General features: G+C 39.8%; 1 long non-coding RNA gene across 2 annotated transcripts in view; it reads left to right on the top strand.

Annotated features, from left to right (window-relative positions):
• Positions 1–22,194, top strand: part of LOC129524811 (uncharacterized) — a 64,028-nt gene that overhangs the window by 6,549 nt on the left and 35,285 nt on the right. Inside the window, exons 2-4 of one of the 2 annotated variants that reach the window (XR_008668747.2) lie at positions 12,527–12,665; positions 19,950–19,993; positions 21,022–21,104. This is a non-coding gene — a long non-coding RNA (uncharacterized lncRNA). Of the gene's footprint in view, positions 1–12,526; positions 12,666–19,949; positions 19,994–20,236; positions 20,357–21,021; positions 21,105–22,194 lie in introns of those variants that run through there. The other variant, XR_008668748.2, reaches the window with a different exon arrangement.

Raw genomic sequence — 22,194 nt, forward strand, 5'->3', positions numbered from 1 at the left:
ATAAGGAAATAGAAGACTTGAATAGCCCTATAGGCCAGGTGGACCTAATAGACATAGAGAACATTCCACCCACAGCAGTAAAATATACATTCTTCTCAAGCACATATAGAACATTCTTCAGGATAGATCATATGCTAGGCCACAAAACAAGTCAACAAATTTAAGAAGACTCAAATTACATTAAGTATTTTTTCTAACCACCTGGTATAAAATTAAAAATCAATATCAGGAAGAAAATTTGAAATTCATAAGTATGTGGAAAATAACACATTCATTAACAACCAATGTGTCAATAAAGAAATCAAAAGGAAAATTAAAAAGTATTTTTAGGCAAAAATAGAAACAGCATTCCAAATCTTATGGGAAGCACAAAAAGCAGTTCTAAGAGGGAAGTTTACACTGATAAATACTACATTAAGAAAAAATAATCTCAAATAAACAACCTAGCACTACACCTCAAGGAACTAGAAAAGCCTAGAACAAGCTAAGCCCAAAGTTAGCATAAGGAAGGAAGCAATAAAGATTAGAGAAAGAATACATGAAATAGAGACTAGAAAGACAATTGAAAAGTATCAACAAAACTAAGAGTTAGTTTTCTAAGAGTTGGTTTTTTGAAAAGAAACAAAACTGGCAAACCTTTAACTAAACTAACCCAGAAACAAAGAGAGAGGACTCAAACAAATAAAAGCATAAATTTAAAAGGATACATTACAACTGATACCATAGAAATACAAAGGATCATAAGAGACTACTATCCAATAAATTGTATAACCTAGAAGAATGAATAAATCCCTAGAAACAGACAACCTACCAAGACCAAATAATAAAGAGACGGAACATCTGAATAGACTTATAGTGAGTAAGAAGATTGAGGCACTGATCAAAAACATTCCAATGGAGAAAAGCCCAGGACTAGATGACTTCCTGGGTGAATTTTACCAAACATTTAAAGAATTAATTCCAATCCTTCTCAAACTCTTCTTAAAAATTGAAAGAAAAGAACACTTCCATATTTATATTACAAAGCCAGCATTACCCTCATACCAAAGCCAGACAAGGACACTACAAAAAAAGAAAATGGCAGGTCAATATTCCTGATGAATATAGATGCAAAAATTCTCAACAAAACACCAGCAAACCAATTCAACAGAACATTAAAAGAATTATACAGCATGATCAAGCTGGATTTATCCCTGGATGCAAGGATGGTTCATTGTATGCTGATCAATAAATATGATACACCATATTAGCAGAATGAAGGATAAAAATCACTACTATCTCAACAAATGTAGAAAAAGCATTTGACAAAATTCAACATCCTTGCCTGATAAAAATTCTCAATTAAATAGAGAAACAATGTACATCAACATAATAAAGGCCATAGCACAAGTTCACAAGTAATATTATACTCAGCGGTGAAAAGATGAAAGTTTTCCTCTAAGATCAGGAAAAAGACAAGGATGCCCATTCTCACCACCTCTGTTCAACGTAATACTGGAATTACTAGCCCAGACAATTAAGAATTAAAAGAAATAAAAGTCATTCAAATCAGAAAGGAAAAAGTTAAATACTCTCTGTTTGCAGATGGCATAATTGTATATATATAAAATCCTAAAAACCACCGTGAAAACTGTTATAAATAATACATGACTTCAGTATAGTTGCAGAATACGAACGTAACATACAAAAATCAGTTGTGTTTTTATACACTCTCCAAAAAAATAAATTAGGAAAACAATCCCATTTATAATAGATACCAAAAAATAAACACTTATGAATAAATTTAACTGAGGAGGTGAAAGATCTGTACACTAAGCAGCCTAAAACATCAATAAAAGAAAGCCAAAAAGATACAAACAAAAGGAAAGATATCTAGTGTTCATAGATTTGAAGAATTATATTCTTAAAATATCCACAGTACCCAAAACAATTTAGAAATTCAATGTAATCCCTCTTAAAATTCCAAGAGCATTTTTTACAAAAAACGTTTTTTAAAACCCAAAAATTTGTATGGAACCACAAAAGACCCCAAATAGCCAAAATAATCTTGAGTAAGAAGAAAAAGGTAGAGGTATCACACTTCTTGATTTTAAACTATAATACAAAGCTATAGTAATCAAAACAGTATGGTACTGTCATAAAAACAGACATTAATTGGGATGCAAGGATGGTTCAACATATGCAAACCAATAAACATAATACACCACATTAACAGAATCAGAATGAAGGACAAAAATCACAATTATCTCAATAAATGCAGAAAAAGCACTTGACCAAATTCAACATCCTTTCCTGATAAAATCTCAATCAAATGGGGAAAAAATTTACTTCAACATAATAAAATCCGTATATGACAAGTCCACAGCTTGTCAGTGGAAGAGAATAAAGAGCCTAGAAATAATCACATGCATATACAACTAATCTTTGACAAAGGCATCAAGAACACACAATTAGGAAAAGATAGTCTTTTTTTTTTTTTTTTTTTGAGATGGAGTTTCGCTCTTGTCACCCAGGCTGGAGTGCTAGTGGTGTGATCTTGGCTCACTGCAACTTCCGCCTCCCAGGTTCAAGCGATTCTCCTGCCTCAGCCTCCCAAGTAGCAGCGGTTACAGGCATGCACCACCATGCCCAGCTAATTTTTGTATTTTTAGTAGAGATGGGCTTTCACCATGTTGGCCAGGCTGGTCTCAAACTCCTGACTTGAAATGATCCGCCCGCCTCAGCCTCCCAAAGTGCTGGGGTTGTAGGCGTGAGCTCCTGGCCAAGAAAAAGATAGTCTCTTTAATAAATGATGCTGGGAAAACTGAAATCCTCATGCAAAAGAATGAAATTGAGCCCTTTTTGTACACCCTTTTTGCTGAAAAAATTAAAAATGAAACTGACATATGATCCACCAAAAAAATTACCTCAAAATAGATTAAAGACTTAACTGTAGGAACTGAAACTATAAAACTCCTAGAAGAAAATGTTGAGAGAAAGTTCCTCGACAATGGTCTTGGCAATTATTTTATTTTTTTTTTTTGCTATAACACCAAAAGCACAAGCAACTACAGCAAAAATGAACAAATAAGACTGCATCAAACTAAAAAGCTTCTATACAGCAAAGGAACAAGCAACAAAATGAAAAGGCAACCTGTGGAATTGGAGGAAATATTTGCAAATCATATATCTGATAAGGGATAAATATCCAAAACATACAAGAAACTCAAACAACCCAAGAGAAAAAAAAAAGTGGAAGCATCTGAATAGACATTTTTCCAAAGATATACAAATGGCCAACAGGGATATGGAAAGGTGCTCAATATCCCTAATCATCAAGGAAATACAATTCAAAACTAAAATGGGACATTGTGTCACACCTATTAAGATAGCTGTTATCAAAAAGACAAATGATAAATGTTGGCAAGAGTGTTGAGAAAAGGAAACCCTTGTACGTTGTTGAGGGGAATGTACATTGATACAACCATTATAGGAAATAGTATGGAGGTTCCTCAAACAATTAAAAATATAACAACCATATGATCCAGTAATCCCACTTCTGGGTATACAGTCATGTGTCACTTAACAACAGAGATACATTCTGAGAAATTCATCATTAGGCAATTTTGTCATTGTGCCAACATCATAGAGTACACTTCCACAAATCTAAATGGTATAACATACTACACACCTAGGCTTTATGGTATAGCCTGTTGCTTCTAGGCTCCAAACCTCTACAGAATGTTACTGTACCAAATACCGTAAGCAACTGTAACACAATGGTATTTGTGTATCTGAACATATCTAAACATAGAAAAGATACAGTAAAAATATGATATTAAGATCTTAAGGGACCACCACCATGTTTATAGTCTATGGTTGACTGAAACATCATTAAGTGGTGCATAACTGTATATCCAGAGGAAATGAAATCAATATGTCAGAGAGATATCTGCACCTCCATGTTCATTGCAGCTTTATTCACAATCACCAAGATATGGAATCAACTTAAATATCTGTCAACAGATGAATAGATATATGAAATGTAGTACACGCACAATGAAATACTTCAGAGCCATAAAAAATAACAAGAAATCCTGTCATTTGTGACAACATGGATGAAACTGGATGACATTATGCCATGTGAAATAAGCCAGGTACAGAAAGATACTGCACTGTCTCACTTATATGTGGAATCTAAAAAAGCTAAAGTCATAGAAGCAAAGAATATAATGGTGATTGATCACTATAGAAATGCAAATCAAAACCACAATGATATACCATCTCACACCAGTCAGAACAGCTATTACTAAAAAGTCAGAAAATAACAGATGCTGCTGAGGTTGCAGAGAAAAGGGAACACTTATACACTGTGGGTGGGAGTGTAAATTAGTTCAACCATTGTGGAAAGCAATATGAAGGTTCCTCAAAGAGCTAAAAGCAGAAATACTCAACCCAGCAATCCCATTAGTTTGTATATACCAGGTGAATATAAATCACTCTACCATAAAGATACGTGCACGTGAATGTTCACTGCAGCACCGTTCACAATAACAAAGATGTGGAATCAACCTAAATGACCAAAAATGACAGATCGGATAAAGAAAATGTGGTACATATACACCATGGAATACAGCATAAAAAGGAATGAGATCGTGTATTTTGTGGGAACATGAATGGAGCTGGAGGCTATTACCCTTAGCAAAGTGATACAGGAACAGAAAACCAAATATCACATATTCTCACTTATAAGTGGGAGCTAAATGATAAGAATTTATGAATACAAAGAAGGAAACAACAGACACTGGGCTCTACTTGAGGGGGGAAGGTGGGAGGAGGGAGAGGAGGGGAAAAGTAACTATTGGGTACTGGGCTTAGTACCCAGGTGATGAAATAATATGTACAACAAACCCCCATGACACATGTTTACCTACGTAACAAACCTTCACATGTACCCCCAAACCTAAAATAAAAATTTTTAAAAAAAGAAAGAATGGTGACTGCCAGTAGTGCAGGGAAGCATGGTGCAGAGGGCAGAATGAAGAGATGTTAGTCAAAGTGTACAAACTTTCATTTATAAGATGAAGTTCTGGGAATCTAATGTACAACACTGTGACTATAGTCAATATGACTGTATTGTATACTTGCAATTTGCTGAGAGTAGATCTTAAGTGTTATCACCACCAAAAAAAAAATGGTAACTGTGAGGTGATGAATGTAGTAATTAGTTTGAACATGGTAATCATTTTATTATATAAACGTATATCAAATCATCGTATTGTATATCTTAAATACACATTATTTTATTTGTCAGTTATACCTTAAGAAAGCCAGTGGGAAAAAATAAGAAAAATAAACGAACAGAATGTTTCTGGTTGCACTAAAGCATCAGGCATTACTCAGAACAAATATTTGTATTTTTTAATGACATTTGCAAAAGATAAATGTAATTATAAAATCCTAAAATGGGAAAGTTTCTAGTAAGACCATATAGTTCAGCCACTGTTCTGCCTCCAAGAAAAGCTAAGGAAAATTATTTTGGACATGCAGCCTTATATCATTAAAACAACAAAATCACGTGCCTATTCAGTGAGTTCTTAAGGGGCAGAAAAGTTAAAATCTAATCCCTCAATCAACCGGTGCAGAGTCTCTCAATCCTGGCTTCACAAATGCCCAGGGCTATGCCTCACCCCTCAGATATTCAGATCTCAGCGGTTGCAGTGGGGTCCTGGGAACTGATATTTTTTTAGCCTCTCCAAATATTGTAATATGCAGCCTGGGTTATGAATCTCTGATCGCTCCCTAATATTTTAACATCTTTATTGAGATATAATTCACATATCATAAAATTTATTCATTTAAATTACACTTCAGTGGTTTCCTGTATGTTCATGGACTTGTAAAATCACCACAATCTCACTTTACAACATTTCCATCACCCCAAAATAAAACTTGTACCCATTAGTAGTCAAACACTATTCCCCACCCTATCCTTCCCTCAGCCTTAGGCAACCACCATTCTACTCTCTCTCTCTACTAATGTGACTACTGTAGGTAGCTCATATAAGTGGAATCACACGATACTTGTGTCTGGCTTATTTCACTTTGCATAATGTTTTCAAGGTCCATCAATGTTATAGCACGTATTATAACTTCATTTTTTTAATGCCTGAATGGTATACCATTATACGGATATAACAAACTTTGTTTATCCATTCATCAAGTGATGGACATTTGGCTTGTTTCTACTTTTTGGCTATTATGAATAAATTTCCCAAATATTTAAAAGCACTTTCAAAAGCTCTGCTTTTTTAAGTAATATAAAGCATGCATGTAACAGCTTGAAAGCATTTTTTGGGAAGGGAACATCAGTACTCACCCTTCTCTGTGGCGGCTTCCTTTAATCTCACTACTCTTTCAGTGTGGAGTGCAGAACTGAACACAATTCTTTTAACACTGTCTTGGTGGAATTTCAATGTCTAATTGCTTTGCTCAGCCTTACATTCTTGACACCCATGTCAACAATCCCACTGTATTTCTTTTTTTAAACCAGGATATGGCCTCACCTAGTCAGCTTATTATTTATTGTGACTTGGAGCAGTCTTTTCCCACACACCTTAGTGCAGAACATCTTAACACTTTTGGGACTTTCAAGTCACTCATTTCAGCAGCAACAGCAGCAACACCATACCTCCAACAACTCTCTCTTCCTCTCTCCATTCAAAACTGTATGAAACAAGCTCTCACGTTAGTCAGTTCATCTCCTTTTGAAATCAGACCAATGCTGTTTCCTTGGGCAAATTGCATATGAAGGCTCTATCGTAAAAATTAAAGTAACTATCATGTACAGGCACTTACTTTCAAGTACTGGGCTAAATACTTAACACAGATAATTTCACTGTATACTCATAACCAGACTGCAAGATAGGTACCATTGTTTCTATTTTACAGATGAGAAAACTGAAATTTGGAGCAACATACCCAGTACATGCAGTGGATGAATAACAGTGATATGGTTTGGCTGTGTCCCCACCCAAATCTCAACTTGAATTGTATCTCCCAGAATTCCCACGTGTTGTGGGAGGAACCCAGAGGGAGGTAATTGAATCATGGAGGCTGATCTTTCCCATGATAGTGAATAAATCTCACAAGATCTGATGGGTTTATCATGGGTTTCCGCTTTTGCTTCTTCCTTATTTTCCCTTGCCACCACCATGTAAGAAGCGCTTTTTGCCTCCCACTATGATTCTGAGGCCTCCCCAGCCATTTGGAACTGTAAGTCCAATTAAACCTCTTTTTGTTCCCAGTTTTGGGTATGTCTTTATCAGCAGCATGAAAACAGACTAATAAGAGTAACACCAGATTTCCACCCAGATCAATCTGGCTCTCTGCCTCTCTATTATATATCCTCTTCTGCTTATATAATCATGGAATTATTCAACAGACAATTGTGTCATAGTTATGCCAGCAACTATGCCAGACCTATCGGGTACAGAAATAGGCAAAGCAAAAACGATTCCTGCCTTCATGGGGTTTACCGTCTAGTAGAGGATAGAGACACCAATTGTATTGTCCCACAGTCATATAATTACACATTGTGAAAAGTGCCATGAAGGCAAGTTGCACTGAACTGAGTGAGTGTGTCACCTGGTCTAGTAGGGTACCAGGGGAGGGAGGGAGTGTGCCAGCTCCCCAAGAAAGTAACACTTGAAGTCTGAAAACCTTCATCCTGGTCCACAAAGAAATTCTGGAAGTGGGAGCAGTGGGGGAGGAGAATTTTCTGAGGAAGAGGCTTACCTGGCTGAGATGTGCCTCAGCAATAATGCTGGCAGGTGGGCACCTGGTTTACCACCCTTTCCCCACAGACTTTCTTTGTCCACAGTTGCCTGTCTCCAGGATGTCTCTTGCATTTGTCCTTATTTCACTTCATGCCACGTGCTTGGTTGTTTCTTCAGCTTACCAGAGCAAATCAGCACCATCTTCTCAATGATCCACAACCACAGAAAACATTCCCACTGAAACCAACATCCATTCAGAAAGGAGAAGGTGGCCCAAATGATTAAGAAACATGTTACACTCTATTTGGCTGGTTTAATTCCAAAAGGTTAAGAGAATATTATTTCCAGGAGCCAGAAGTGGAGAGAAAAAAAACAAGTCTGCTTTTATGCAGACATCCAAATTGCTGCAATATTAAAGCTGCTCTGGATTGAAGGCCGTGAACTGTGCTGCTTCTGCTCCTTGCTGCCATCTGCTGCTCCACGCCAGGCAGTGCACTGCGATTCACCAAGGCCTTGCTACACAGCCAAGGCAAGAGGGAAAAATGAAGAGCAGGTTCCAACTCCTGGGCTGAGTGGGCTGCTCCCTCCGGGAAATGGTTGGGCAGCTGGGCCTGGGGGCTGCTGTGTTTGAGAAGCCAGACTCCCTCTTTTAGAGCTAGGGAAGATGCACTGATCGAATGACAGCAGAGAACTTCTGAATGTGGTGTTTTCACTCATCCTGCTGACCTGCTTAAACGCCCTCCTCTGAAATGAATACATCCACTCCACCCTTGGGATCAAATCCACACCTCTCTTGACCCGACCCTGACTTGAGTCGTCTCCAACCTGACTCTTTTTTGTTTTTTCTTTTTTGTTTGTTTGTTTGTTTTTTGAGACGGAGTCTCACTCTGTAGTCCAGGCTGGAGTGCAGTGGCGCAATCTCGGCTCACTGCAAGCTCCGCCTCCCAGGTTCACGCCATTCTCCTGCCTCAGCCTCCCGAGTAGCTGGGACTAGAGGCGTCCTTCACCACGCCCAGCTAATTTTTTGTATTTTTTAGTAGAGACGGGGTTTCACCTTGTTAGCCAGGATGGTCTCGATTTCCTAACCTCGTGATCCGCCCGCCTCGGCCTCCCAAAGTGCTGGGATTACAGGCGTGAGCCACCGCGCCCGGCCTCCAACCTGACTCTTATACTCTGCTCCAACCACACTGTGAACCATACCGTTGCCCCCACCCACTTCCCTCTTGGTCTCCAGCGTTTGCCCAGAACATACCTAAGGCTTAAGTGACCTATGATACCTGCCCATCCTCTTCCCTCTCACTCTTACCCAACACAGATCTCGGCTTAAAGGTTATGTTGCCTGGAAAGTCTCCAGCCCTTCCTCGCCTTCCCATGTCCTCTCCCAAATGCTCCCCTCTCACTCCGTGTCTCTTCCTGACTTAAGATCTACCACACTCACAATGGAGAAAGGGGAGACACTTAGATCAATGGAACAAAACAGAAAACCCAGAAAGAGACCCACATAAACATGACCAATTGATTTTTTAAAAAAAGCAAAAGCAGTTTAATGAAGAGAAGAGAGTGTTTTCAACAAATAATGCTGGAACAGTTGGATATCCATATGTACAAAAAAAAGTGCTTCAATCCACATCTTGTACCATATACAAAAATTAACTCAAAATGGATAACAGACCTAAATATAAACCTAAAATTGTAAAATTTCTCGAAGAAAAATCTTTGTAACTTTGAGTTAGACACAGTTCTTAGATATAACAACAAAATTGCAATCAATAAAATTTAAAAATTACTTGCTTACGCCTATAATCCCAGCACTTTGGGAGGCCAAGGTGGGCAGATCACTTGAGGCCAGGAGTCTGAGACCAGTGTGGCCAACATGGCGAAACCCTGTCTCTACTAAAAATACTAAAATTAGCTGGGCGTGGTGGCACATGCCTGTAATCCCAGCTACTCGGGAGGCTGAGGCAGGAGAATGGCTTGAACACAGGAGGCAGAGGTTGCAGTGAACCGAGATCACGTCACTGCACTCCAGCCTGGGCAACAGAGCGAGATTCCATCTCAAAAAAAAAAAAAAGAAAGAAAAGAAAAATTTAAAAATTGGTAAGTTGGGTTTATTAAATTTTTAAGTTTTTGCTCTGAGAAAGACATAGCTAGAAAGGACAAACTGGGAGAATATAACTGTAAATTTCACATCTGACAAAGGATTTGTATTGAGAATATATAAAGAATTCTCATGAAGAAGGAGGATGGTTTGAACCCAGGAGTTCAAGCTGCAGTGAGCTATGATGGTGCCACTACACTCCAGCCTGGGAGACAGAGTGAGACCCTGTCTGGGAAAATTAAAAAAAAGAAGAATTCTCAAAACTCAACCACATCAAGCAAATCTAGTTTTTTTAATGGGGAAAGATTTCAACAGGTACATTACCCGGAAGATATATAGATGGCAAATAAGCCTGTGAAATACATTCAATATAACTAGTCATTAGTGAAAAACAAATTGAAACCACAATGATACTATTACATCACTAATAGAATGGCTAAATTAAAAAAGAAGAAGAATATCAAGTGCTGACAAGGATACAGAGCAACTGGAATTCTCATACATTGCTGGTAGGAATGCAAACTGGCATAACTACTATAAAAGAGTGGAAGTTGTTTCATCTTAGATTTATTTTATCTCTAAGTAGCTTCTTATGAAACTAAATATCTACTTACCATACAACCCAGCAACCTCGCTCCTGGATAATTACCCAAATGAAATGAAAACCTGTGTTCACACAGAAAATAATATGTAAATGTTTATAGCAGCTACATCACCAAAAACTGGAAACAACCAGAATATCCCTCAAGTTGGGAATGGATAAACAAACTGTGGCACATCCATTCAATGGAAAACTACTCATCAATAAAAAGAAACAAATAATCAATACATGCAACAACATGGATGAATCTCAAATACATTATGCTTTGTAAGAGGGCAGACCCAAAAGGCTATACTCTGTATGGCTCCATTTATATGACATTCTGGAAAAGACAACTATAGAATTGGAGAACAGATTGGTGGTTTCCAGGCACTGGGGAAGAGGGCAGGCTTAACCACAAAGAGGTAGAGGAATTTTTTTAGAGGAACGATGGAACTATTCTATATCATGATGTGTGATAGTTATATGACTCTATGCATTTACCAAAACTCGCAGAACTATACACTTAAAAAAATGAATTTTATTGTATGTAAATGTTTAAATAGAAAAAAAATTGATCACACTCGGGGCAGCCACTGATATATACGATGCCTTGGCAGGATTTGCAAAGAGGCTCCCCCTCTGTGACAAAAGTCCCTGCAGTTCTCATGTCTGCCCTGGAAGAGGGGATGGAGACTGGGTTTTAGCCCCACTTGCCTCCATTATCTCCCCCTAGGCCAAACTTTGCACAAACTGCTCAGCCTTTTCCAATCATCATGGCCTAGATTATAATCAGCTATTTATTCATCTGTTTCCCTGCTATCATGAGTTTCTCAAGGAGCTTTTCTGATCCATCATCGTAGCCCCAGCAAGCTGCCAAGTGGCCGGCACAACAAGTATTTGTGGAATGGATGAATGAATGATCACTACTTCCCAGAACTCATCTCTGAACAGCCCACTCACAGCGACATCTCCTTCCTATGAAGTCCTAGAAGACATAACTGTGCCTCTTATTTGTCATAACTAACAATAGAGGCAGTAACTCTATATTGACATAAATGTGGATAGACAGGTTTCTTCCCAGCTAAATTGTAAGCTCTTTTATGGAAGAAAAAGGTACACAAACCTATGTCCCATACAGAGCCTTGAATAGTGCCATATGCGTAGGAAGAGCTTAATAAATGTTAGTTGATAGGCTGAAGAAACATAATTTTTTCTTAAAAGTATATGGAGAAGAGAAATCACACTAAGAGGCAGAAAAAGACATTAAATAAAACCATTAACATAATCAAATAATTTTTGATTGACAAGGTTTTAATTTTCTTTCTTTGTTAACATGGATATGTGTTTCTATTAAAGAATAAAAATGAGCCAAATGATTAATGCTAAGCAAGAAAATGCAGTGCTGATAAAAGTGAACGTTCAAATGTTTTCCTCTATGTTTTCATAAATAAGGCTTTTGTATTTCTGTATATTCTTATATCTCTGGAGAGAAACACGGTATATGAAAGGAAGCCATTGTGCAGAGACACAGCTCAGCTTCCAATTTGCTTTTAAGGATATCCATCTTGTAAATGGGGATAAACTATAACACCAGGCTTCTATCTTTCAGTAGGAAGAACACGTGCAAAGCGTTTCAGGATCCTTGAGGGAAAGGGAAAATAGCTAGCTATTGACAGCATTTTTAGGATGGATGTTGATAATATAGTAAAAGCACTCGAGTATTTGAGGTAGGGGAGGCAAATGTGGCTGCAACATCAAGCATCCCATTTGATCACCAGGATAGAGCTGCCCCGTCAACTGTAATCCTCAGCTGCCATCAAGGTGCCCATCAGTATTAATGTTACTGTTAAATACAGCCAGTTGACTGCGGTACTAATAGAGTTAATAATAGCCACATAGCCAGACAAAAGACTAGAAGCAGGCAACCAAACTCAACCTCAGAATTTCATTCAAGAAGTGCAGGGCCTGCCTCCTGGCTTGCATATGTGTCTCCCACAGCCACAGCCAGGGAGCAGAAACGTTATTCCTCAGGTCTGACAGTTCTATGTTTCCAAGACCTTCCTTTACATCTCACTGACTTCCTTTCAGACTGAATCTTGTCTGCTCTGGGGAGGCACAGAGGAGCCTGTGACTTGTGAGTTCCAGTAATCATTGTACATCTCTGCTTCTGCCTTTGCCAATGAGCCTGATTTTAGGCAGAGAAAGAAGATTCTGCCTAACAAAGTAGGTAAGAGGAAGGTCTCAGAATAAAGAGACCAGGGTTCTGCCACTTACTTCCTGTGTGTCTTTGAGTAAGTTACTTGACCACACTAAGTCCAGTTTTCTCACCTGTAGAATGGAGATAATAAAATTTACCTCATAGGGTTATGTAAGAGGTGGATGGGATAGTGCACATAAATGGCTCATTACAGGGCCAGACACATAGCAAGCACATAATCAACAAATGGTCATCTTTAAATGTTTTTAGTCATGCTAAAGGCAAACTGGGGAAAGGGCAAGAAAAGTGACTTCAATGCCACTAACTGCATTTCCAAAAGAGAACCTGAACATTCCTCCTGGTGACTCCCTGTAAGAAGTTCACCGTAGAGACATCTGCACCAAGCCTACCCCAAGCCCTGCTGGTTCATGTGTCAGGTGGAATCTTTCTCTGACAGTCAGAAACCAAAGCTGCCCCCACCCAGAGACACAATAGGCCAATGACTGCCAATCCCATTTCCAGATCAAATGTGCACTTGCTGACTGCTTTGAACAGGTCATTTGGCTGACTGGTTTCCAAGAAAGTCACTGACTATCAAACTAAAAATCTGAGGCCATTTATTGGTTAATAGTCCAGTCCCAAATCACAGGTGGGGCTGGCCGCTGGCAGCTCTGGGAAGAACAGTCATCCCATCCTTGGCTCACACACGCCTCAGTTCTCTTCTGAACTCTTTTACCCTCTCCAGGGTGCCTTCATGTTCCTTTCAGAAAACCTGAGCCCCTGGACACCTCATCATCTCATGTTCTAGGCCAGTCTCCTGAGAGACACTTTACTGATCCCTGACCCATCAGAGATCCTTTTCCAGAGGTTTGAGTGTTTTGAGGCATTGTCTTTGAGGTACTATAGCAGTGTGATTAAGAACCTAAGCTCTAGAATCAAAACGCAGCCATAGTGACTTTGGCCAAGTATTTCCTTTATTTAAATAAGGGAAAAATACTAGAACCTGCTTGAGAGGATTGAATGAGATTTCTAAAGCTCTTGGCACATAGTGACACCTGGTGGATAAACGCAAAACAACAACAAAAAAAATTGTTTCATATTAGCATTAGCTACCCTATGGAAAATGAACAGACATACCCCTGTTGAGAAAGGTAAGAACCCACAGGTGTTACAGCCTGGGGGAGAGGCTGTTTCTGCAAAGCAGGGAAGTCTGTCTAGGGAGCTCTTTACCACCCACCATCATTACTGCCAGGCCCCAGCTCCAGGATACTGAGAAATGCAGCAGCTCCTTCCTTCATTAGATTTCAATATTCCAATCGCTAGACCCTTGCCACTGTTTCAAAGGCCTTTCAAAAACTAAGAGGCAAGGAAGAGCTTTCTCAGCAGCTTCCAGTCAATTCTGAAGAAATGCCTCTCATTTTTCTCTACTAAGAAAGCAATTTGCCAAGGGACCTATAGCCAGGAGGAAAGGCTTGGCGTTCTTTGGGGATTTATCGCCATCTAGAGGATGCACTGCCACAGTGCAAGACAAATGTGGCCGAGGAGATTTCCCCGAAAGGGGCTTCTCCCTTCTCGGCTCTGCAGCCTTCCAGAGGGCGTGACGCCAGGGATTGACAGTCTGCACGCCGTCCAAGAGGGGAAAGCGTGCCATTGAGACAACTTGCATTTCAAAACATCAAAATACAATCCCTTTCTTTGAGTCCACTGTTCCGAAATGCTTAATTATTTTAAGGGTCTTTTCCTTCTTAATTTCTTGGAGATTGTTATCTGTTAGAGATTCTCACAGGTACTTTTCTAGAGGCGGCACAGCCACAGTCTCCCTGGTGCTGAGGGTGGAGCGGGAGCTGCACTAACCCTAGGTTATATGTGCACCACTGTATGTGCTATTCTACGGAGTGGCTGCGATTTGGTGGAAGACAGAATTTGATCTGTGAGCTGTGTGAACATGGTATAGTACACTCCCGTACTTTTCCTCTTCATTCCTTAGTCTGCTGTGACTTGACATCGGCCCTCACTGTTTCCCTGAAACTGCCTCTACCAACATCTTTTTCAGTCTTCCCGTCATGAGCCTTACTTCCCCTCTTCGAGACGCTCCCCGCCTCCTTTCTGACTGCTCCCTCATACCTTCATTCGCAGATATCTTTCTCTGTCTACTTCTTACATGTTAATGCCTCCTCGGACTTCTACCTCTGCCCTTATTTTTGTTTCACATGGCACAGAGGTCCTCAAGTTTTACTGGGCATCATTATCAGCTGAGGAATTTTTCCAAAATATACAATAGAGATGGCTAGACTCCTAGAGATTGCACTTCGGGGACATCTGTACTTTGAATAAGTTCCTTAGGTGATTCTGATGTGCACCAAAGGTTGAGAACCAATGGGCTATTCCTAGGAAATTTTTACTTACTGTCATTAGTCATTGCTTAAACAACCACACATACTCTGACAGTTCCAAATCTTGCGCATAACTAGGGTTTCACTGGCTCTTACCCATTTCTGACAATGCAGAATCCCAGTGTGCAGCCAAGTCGCTACCAAGTACTTCTAGAGTCCCCTGGGGTTGTCTCATGGACACATCCAGCCCACTGCCCCATAGTTACCATGTACCAAACTCAGTTCCTGCCTTCACCTTCACCTCCTGGCTCCCATTGTTTGGGTGTTGCTGCATCCATTGGGCCCCCTGCTGTTTCTGCCAGACACCACAGTGTCTTCCTGCAGCCAGGGCCAGCAGGAAGCACTCGAGCAGACCGTGTTCTGTTGAAGAGTGGGCAAAGCTAGTTGTCTTAGAGTAAGTTCCCCCAAAAGCAGAGCCTGGGGCAAGCACTTGGGTGCAGATGACTTACATGAGAAGTGATGCAGGAATCTGGAGTGAATGAATGATAAAGTGAGACAAGAAAAGAGGAAAAGAAAATATAAAGATGTGTTATCCAAGTACCATTGCAAGAAACAGGGCATGGTTCAACCAGAGCTCCCACAAAGCATACAGGATGGCTCCAATGCTGCCCACCTGCAGGACTAGTATCTGGAGTATTTAGCCACTGGCTCCCAATACCTACTGATTGAAGGTTGCTCCCAACAGCATTGGCTCTCCTGGATTTCTGGGCTGCAGTTGCATGTAAGTCAAGAGGGCTTCTACAAAGCCAGAGAATACCCTAAGAGAGACATCAGAAAGACACAAAAAATGAGCCTCAGTTCACCAGAACCATCTGCCACAGCTCCAGCTGAAACTAGAAATGGGCAGTGGGGAGGTGGCATGGGCACCAAAGGCATCTGCCACACTCTCCCCCTCCCTTTTTATGTTACACACTGTGCAAGGAGCTCAAAGCAGTGACATTTATTCCCTAATATCATTTTCAGAGAGTCCATATTTTCAGTTTTTCTTTGTAGCTTCCAACACATATTAACCCCTGGAACGAAGCCATGCTGTTCATAGAATCACCCACCCCCTGTAAGCCAAAGCCATGAGTCCCTGAGGTGTAAGGACTGTGGGTATGTCTGGTGCCCTGGAACATCCAGATGAGCTTTACTTGGAGAAACTCAGGCAAAATCGACAGGAAAGCCTCATAATCTCTTGCATTGGAATAAGTGTCTCCTACAGAGCTCCTCCAACCCCAACAATTCTCCTGATGTGTCTCCATGTGTCTAAACACCTGTGTGCTGTGGCTTTCTCCCATATGAAGCCCTAATTTTAGGTATCTCCAAGCCAGATTTTTGCTGTGTTCCATAAATCTTATACCTACTAGACACCTTGACCCAGATGCCTCCCAAGAAGCTCAAACTCAACACAAATAAACCTGAACTCATTTTCTCCCCTCCCAATGTCACCACAAATCCTCTTTCCCTTCCTAAATTTCTCGTCTCCATGAATGATACCTCTATCTGCCTGTTAGTCCTTAAGAAAAACCTAAGAATCACCCCAGGTTTGACCTCTCCTTTTGCCATACATGTTTAATTAATCACAAATGCTATTCCATTGACAGTGAAATTTGCCTAAAGTGAATTTGCCTAAAATTTGTTTACCTGAAACCTATTTGCTTAAGGATATTTTTTCTGCCAAAAATTATGAATTAAGCATTATGAATTAAGTTTTTTCTATAGCCAGTGTGTCCCAAAATACTTTGAACCTAATTTTGTATTTTACATAGTTATGCATTAGTTTTGCAAAATTATACCACTAGTATGATAAGTTTGTACATTTGGGGGTGTCTCTATTTCACACACTTTTTCACACTCCAAGTATCTTTTAAATATGCTATTTCTAGCAACAAATATTTATAAAATCTGCAGCATTTCACAAAGAATTTTATCCAGTTTACTCATTTGTATTTTTTCTTCCCTGCTTTTTGTCTTTTGTTTGTTTTGCACAATGTACAGTTTATGTATGTATTAACTAAATAGAATATCTGGTATCCAATGGCATCTGGTAGCAAGAACCAAGTATAAAAAAAGTTTGGGGCTGGGCACAGTGGCTCACACCTGTAATCCCAGCACTTTCGGAGGCCGAGGCGGGCAGATCACTTGAGGTCAGGAGTTCAAGGCCAGCCTGGCCAACGTGGTGAAACCCTGTCTCTACTGAAAATACAAAAATTCGTCAGGCGTGGTGGTGGGCGCCTGTAGTCCCAGCTACTCAGGAGGCTAAGACAAGAGAATTGCTTGAACTTGGGAGGTGGAGGTTGCAGTGAGCCGAGATCACGCCACTGCACTCCACCCTGGGCAACAGAGCAAGACTCTGTCAAAAAAAAAAAAAAAAGTTTGGAAAGTAATGTCCACACAGAGCCTTGCACATAAATGTTCATAGTAGCATTGTTCTTAATAGCCCCAAACTGTAAATAATCCAAATGCCCATCAGCTGATGAGTAGAACACAAATTAGCAATAAAAATGAATGAAATACTGATACATTACAACAACATTAATGAATCTCAAAAATATGATGAGCAAAAGAAGTCAGACACAAGACAAGGAACACATATTGTATCATTCTATTTACATGAAATCCTAGGAAACCAGTGACAGAAGGCAGATCAATAGTTGCCTGAGGCCAGTAGTTGGGGGAAGGATTGACTGCAAAAGGCCACTATTAGGAAACTGAGATGCAGAGAGATTAAGTTACTTGTCCATTTCCACAGAGTTAGGAGGTGTCTGGGTTCCAATCCCAATTGTGTTTTCACCAGTCTCGCTGTGTCTCTGATCACAAGCTTCATAACATCGTTTCACTCTAGTTCACATCTTCCTAAGATAAGTCAACTTGCTTAGATATAGAACAATGTGTCTCAACCTTTTTTTTCCATTATTGTCTCCTAAAGACCTCTTTTAGGTATTTTTTTAAATTGTCCTCCCCATGATATTGCATATATGTTTATGCACTATAGCTTTGGGAAGCCACAAACCATTGTAATATCTAAGTTTTTTGCTCCCCCACCCCTGTGAGGCTGCCAATCACAATTGTCACCTCCTTAGAGGTGATAGTTCTCTATTGAAAGGTCAAGTCTGGAAGACACCCCTTTGATGCAGAAATGTAAAACGTCTTGGTCTCATCATTAGCACATTTACAAATGATCCATGTTTATGTGTTAATGTCATGTGGCCAACTGCTTCTATTTTGTATTGATTTATTTCATCTCAAGCACAGAGAGGCAGAGTTTCAGAATCACCCCCTCCCCAGGGGTGCACATATTCCAAACATCTGGCCTTCACTCACTCACCACACCCTTCTGGTTAGAATGAATTATTTTACACAATAAAATTCTGAGTGGAGATGATTTTGAGTCAGAAGACTCCAGTGGTTAGTGTCATTTGTGTTTTGCCATGCCTTTTCCTTTTCTAGCACAGATAGCAACCCCATCTGCCTTTGGAAAACTCTCTTCCCTTACTCCACATGGTTCTGATGAGGCTGCCAAGTACAATACACCACCAACCCCTGCTTTCAGGTATCTGAGGCGTGTGGCCTAAATTGACCAATCCCATGTCTTTAAACTCATGATCACCGTGATTGGCCCCGGGGTGGGCATATGATAACAGCTAGGTAGATGGGAATCATTACCTGTGATGTAAAATACAATCACTGAGAAAAAGAAATTCTCTATATCAAGAATTCTAAGGCTATAACCCCAAAATAAGTCCTAAGATAATGCCTTGTGCAAAATTTAAAAGTATGTCTTACAAATGCTTCCTACCCAGCCAACCTCCAGCCCTCTCTCTAGATATACAGTAGTCCATAGCCATAACCCTGTGACTAGTACAGTCAAACACATAAACACACACGCAGACACACACACACACACACACCCATCTTATGAGAGAGAGAGGTATATTGAATAAAGAAATTAACACCAAAATATAAGTAGCATTATGAATTATCTACTTCCAACAAAGAGAACTAGGTAAGGAGGCAATATTTAACCTAAAAGAATGAATCTTAGAGACAGATATTATCATTTGGGTAAAAAAAAAACTATATTGAGGCAGATAATTTTTATGCCTCCCAAATCACACCAGGTAAATAGTTATTAAATGTACAGAATCGGCCCTGCTTTATTAATCTCCTGGAAGAGGGACGCTAAATATAAAACCAATCATTAATCTGAATTTCATAGGAGGATTTCTAGCTCCAAATTCTGTATGTAATTTACTCCTTCCTATTCTGTATATATCAAGACCCGCAGATAATTATTTCACACATTCTATTTAGAGAAACTGTTTACCAAGTTTGATCATTCTTCACAGAGCCAGGACCTCCAGTGATGAACAGAATATGTTGGAGGAGACTTTAGATGCTTTGTATAAACTGATGTTTAAAAACATTTATTGTTCCTCCTGAAAGTAATAAAATTCCAGCTGCCCAAAATACAGGGAATTTAATTTCCTATGAATAAATGTAAGTGGCCAGATTCTTAAAAAAAAAAAAAAAAAAAGAATGGGCTACATTGATCAGAGAGCCATGTTGTACTTAATACTTGCCATCTACACATGGCTACACACACACACACACACACACACACACACACACACACACACCTGCTGTTGCCATAAGAGACCAAGACTATATACTCTCCCAGTTGACTGACAGCAGAATGATGCTGGGAACATATTCAGCTGAATGGCTGAGGATACTCTAGTGACTGCTTACATGTATGGCACCAATGGTAACAGCCAATGGGTAAAGAGCAGTGTTTGAAAGGGCCAATTGCATCAAGTAATTTCACGGCTGTTTATAAAGATTCATCTCCCCAAAGTCTGATGAGGCTGTTCTGCCAGTAACTATGGGTCTGTTTTGATGCCTGATCTTGACTGAACACAGCTGTTCTTATCTCCAGAGACAGGTATCCTGGAGTTCATGAAAGACGTGTAGTTGATTCAGGTAAGGACAATCAAATAAGCAAGCCTCCTTGACAACAGAGTGGCTGGCTTCACAGTACCACCTGAAATACACACATGGGACACCATATATCCTACTAATAAGTGCCCATGTTGCTTAAAGTGTATTAAGTAACACAGCATCAAGCCTGAGGGACTAACGTAGTGATCAGCCCTCTCCTCTGCCCCCAGCGCTGCCCTTGAAGTAAACCTGACCATCTCATTTCCAACTTCTTTTTGGATGAAGTCTAACTCAAGATCTCATGCAATTGACTCCCAAGGGGCCCCTACCTCATCTTCCAGAAATGACTAAGTTGTAGCATATATTGTATCTAAATCCAAGTTATAACGCCGGCTACGTACAGAGGTAAAGGGAAATTAAATTTGATTACATAAAAAATGTAAATGGCAACCCAAAATGCTTTTTTAAAGCAACAGACACCAAGAATTTTTAATATTTATTTACAAATCGGACCAGAAAGGGAAAGACCCATGGGAGGGCTGTCTGAGAAGGATGAGCACACGCCACACCCCAGGTCTTGACATTGCCAAATATTTGGCAAACACTATCTCATGTAATCTTTACAACAGACCTACAAGGTAGGCAACAATGCTCGTATTTTACAGATGAGCTCATTTAGACTAAAAAAGTTAAGTCATTTGTCCAAAGTTGCATATATACTGAGTACTGAGCTAGGATTTCCTTCCAGACCTATCTGGCTCCCAAAGTATTGTCCCTTAACTACAGTGCTATGCTGTGCTGTTTCCCCAGAAGGCCTTAAATACTTCACTGCCCCACTCCCTGGCTTCACAATCCTAACCTAGTGATATGGTTTGGCTGTGTCCCTACACAAATCTCATTTTGAATTGTAGTTCTCATAATCCCTATGTGTGTTGGGAGGGACCCGATGGGAGGTAATGGGATCATGGGGGTAGTTCCCGTATGCTGTTCTTGTAATAGCGAGAGAGCTCTCACAAGATCTGATGGTTTTATAAGGGGCTTTTCCCCACTCATTCTTCTCCTTCCTGCAGCCATGTGAAGAAAGACATGCTTGCTTCTTCTTCCACCATCATTGCAAGTTTCCTGAGGCCTCCCCAGCCCTGCAGAACCATGAGTAAATTAAACTTCTTTCCTTTATAAATTACCCAGTCTCGAGTATGTCTTTGTCAGCAGCTGAAAATGGACTAATACACCTAGTCCATGAGGAATCAATGCTTGCTGGTGATGGGAGAGTCTTCCCATTACGCCTGAAGCCAGGCTTGATGACAGTTTAATACAGTCTTATCAACATTAACCCCAGGAACAGCCAGGGCTAACAATGGACTCTCCTTACCTTTTAAAAGGCTTTTTCATTGAGAAATACAGAAATTTGCTTTTTTGCTGGAAATCTGGGTAAGGAAAGCTAAAAAGATATCATGCTAAATGACAAAATTCTGGCTCCCTATGGTGGTAGACAGTACACAGTATTCTTAGCTGGCAAGTCATCGTCAATTTACCTCTCCATTTGTCGGCCAAAATTATAAACCCACAGAGTAAAAGGACTTTGTGCAAAAGTCAGATTTTCCCCTTGCTCACAAAATGATCAGAGCCAAGTGAATAACAATACTAATGTCTGATTCCTGTAATGGAATTTGGTTTATGGCTACAGTGAACTCATGCTTCACATTGTTTCCAGTAGCTAATTGGTCTAAGACTTTCTCACTTTTCTAACAGGTACAGAGAGTAAAGAATTTTCAAGGAAAAAAAATTATGTGCCCATCAATAACTATGATTTGGCAAGAAATATTTTTAATTATTTCCTAATTCTTAAAATATGAAGTAGAGTATTTGAGTGAGAACTACAATGAGATATGTATGAAAGAAACATAGTGAATCATATTTTACAGGTAGTAAAACAGATCCACAGCGGAATTGAGTGATTTATGTGATATTACAGAGAGTCTGAAATTTGAACTCAAAGCTGTCAACACCCAGCTTTGCGATTACTTCCTGAAAAATTACGCCTCTCACAAACCAACATCCTACCAAGATCCTAAATTCACTCTTGCCAGGATGTCTGAATAGACTGAACCATCTATATCCATTCAGAAGTTTAAATGCGAGTGTTTTGCTGTCAGGATATTAACCCTAACATGATTCATCTACTCTCTATCAAATGTGGTACCAATTTCTGTCTTGTTTCCAGGTCTAATCCATCACAACTG

The sequence above is a fragment of the Gorilla gorilla genome, chromosome 8, assembly GCF_029281585.2.
Source record: "Gorilla gorilla gorilla isolate KB3781 chromosome 8, NHGRI_mGorGor1-v2.1_pri, whole genome shotgun sequence".
NCBI classification, from domain to species: domain Eukaryota; kingdom Metazoa; phylum Chordata; class Mammalia; order Primates; family Hominidae; genus Gorilla; species Gorilla gorilla.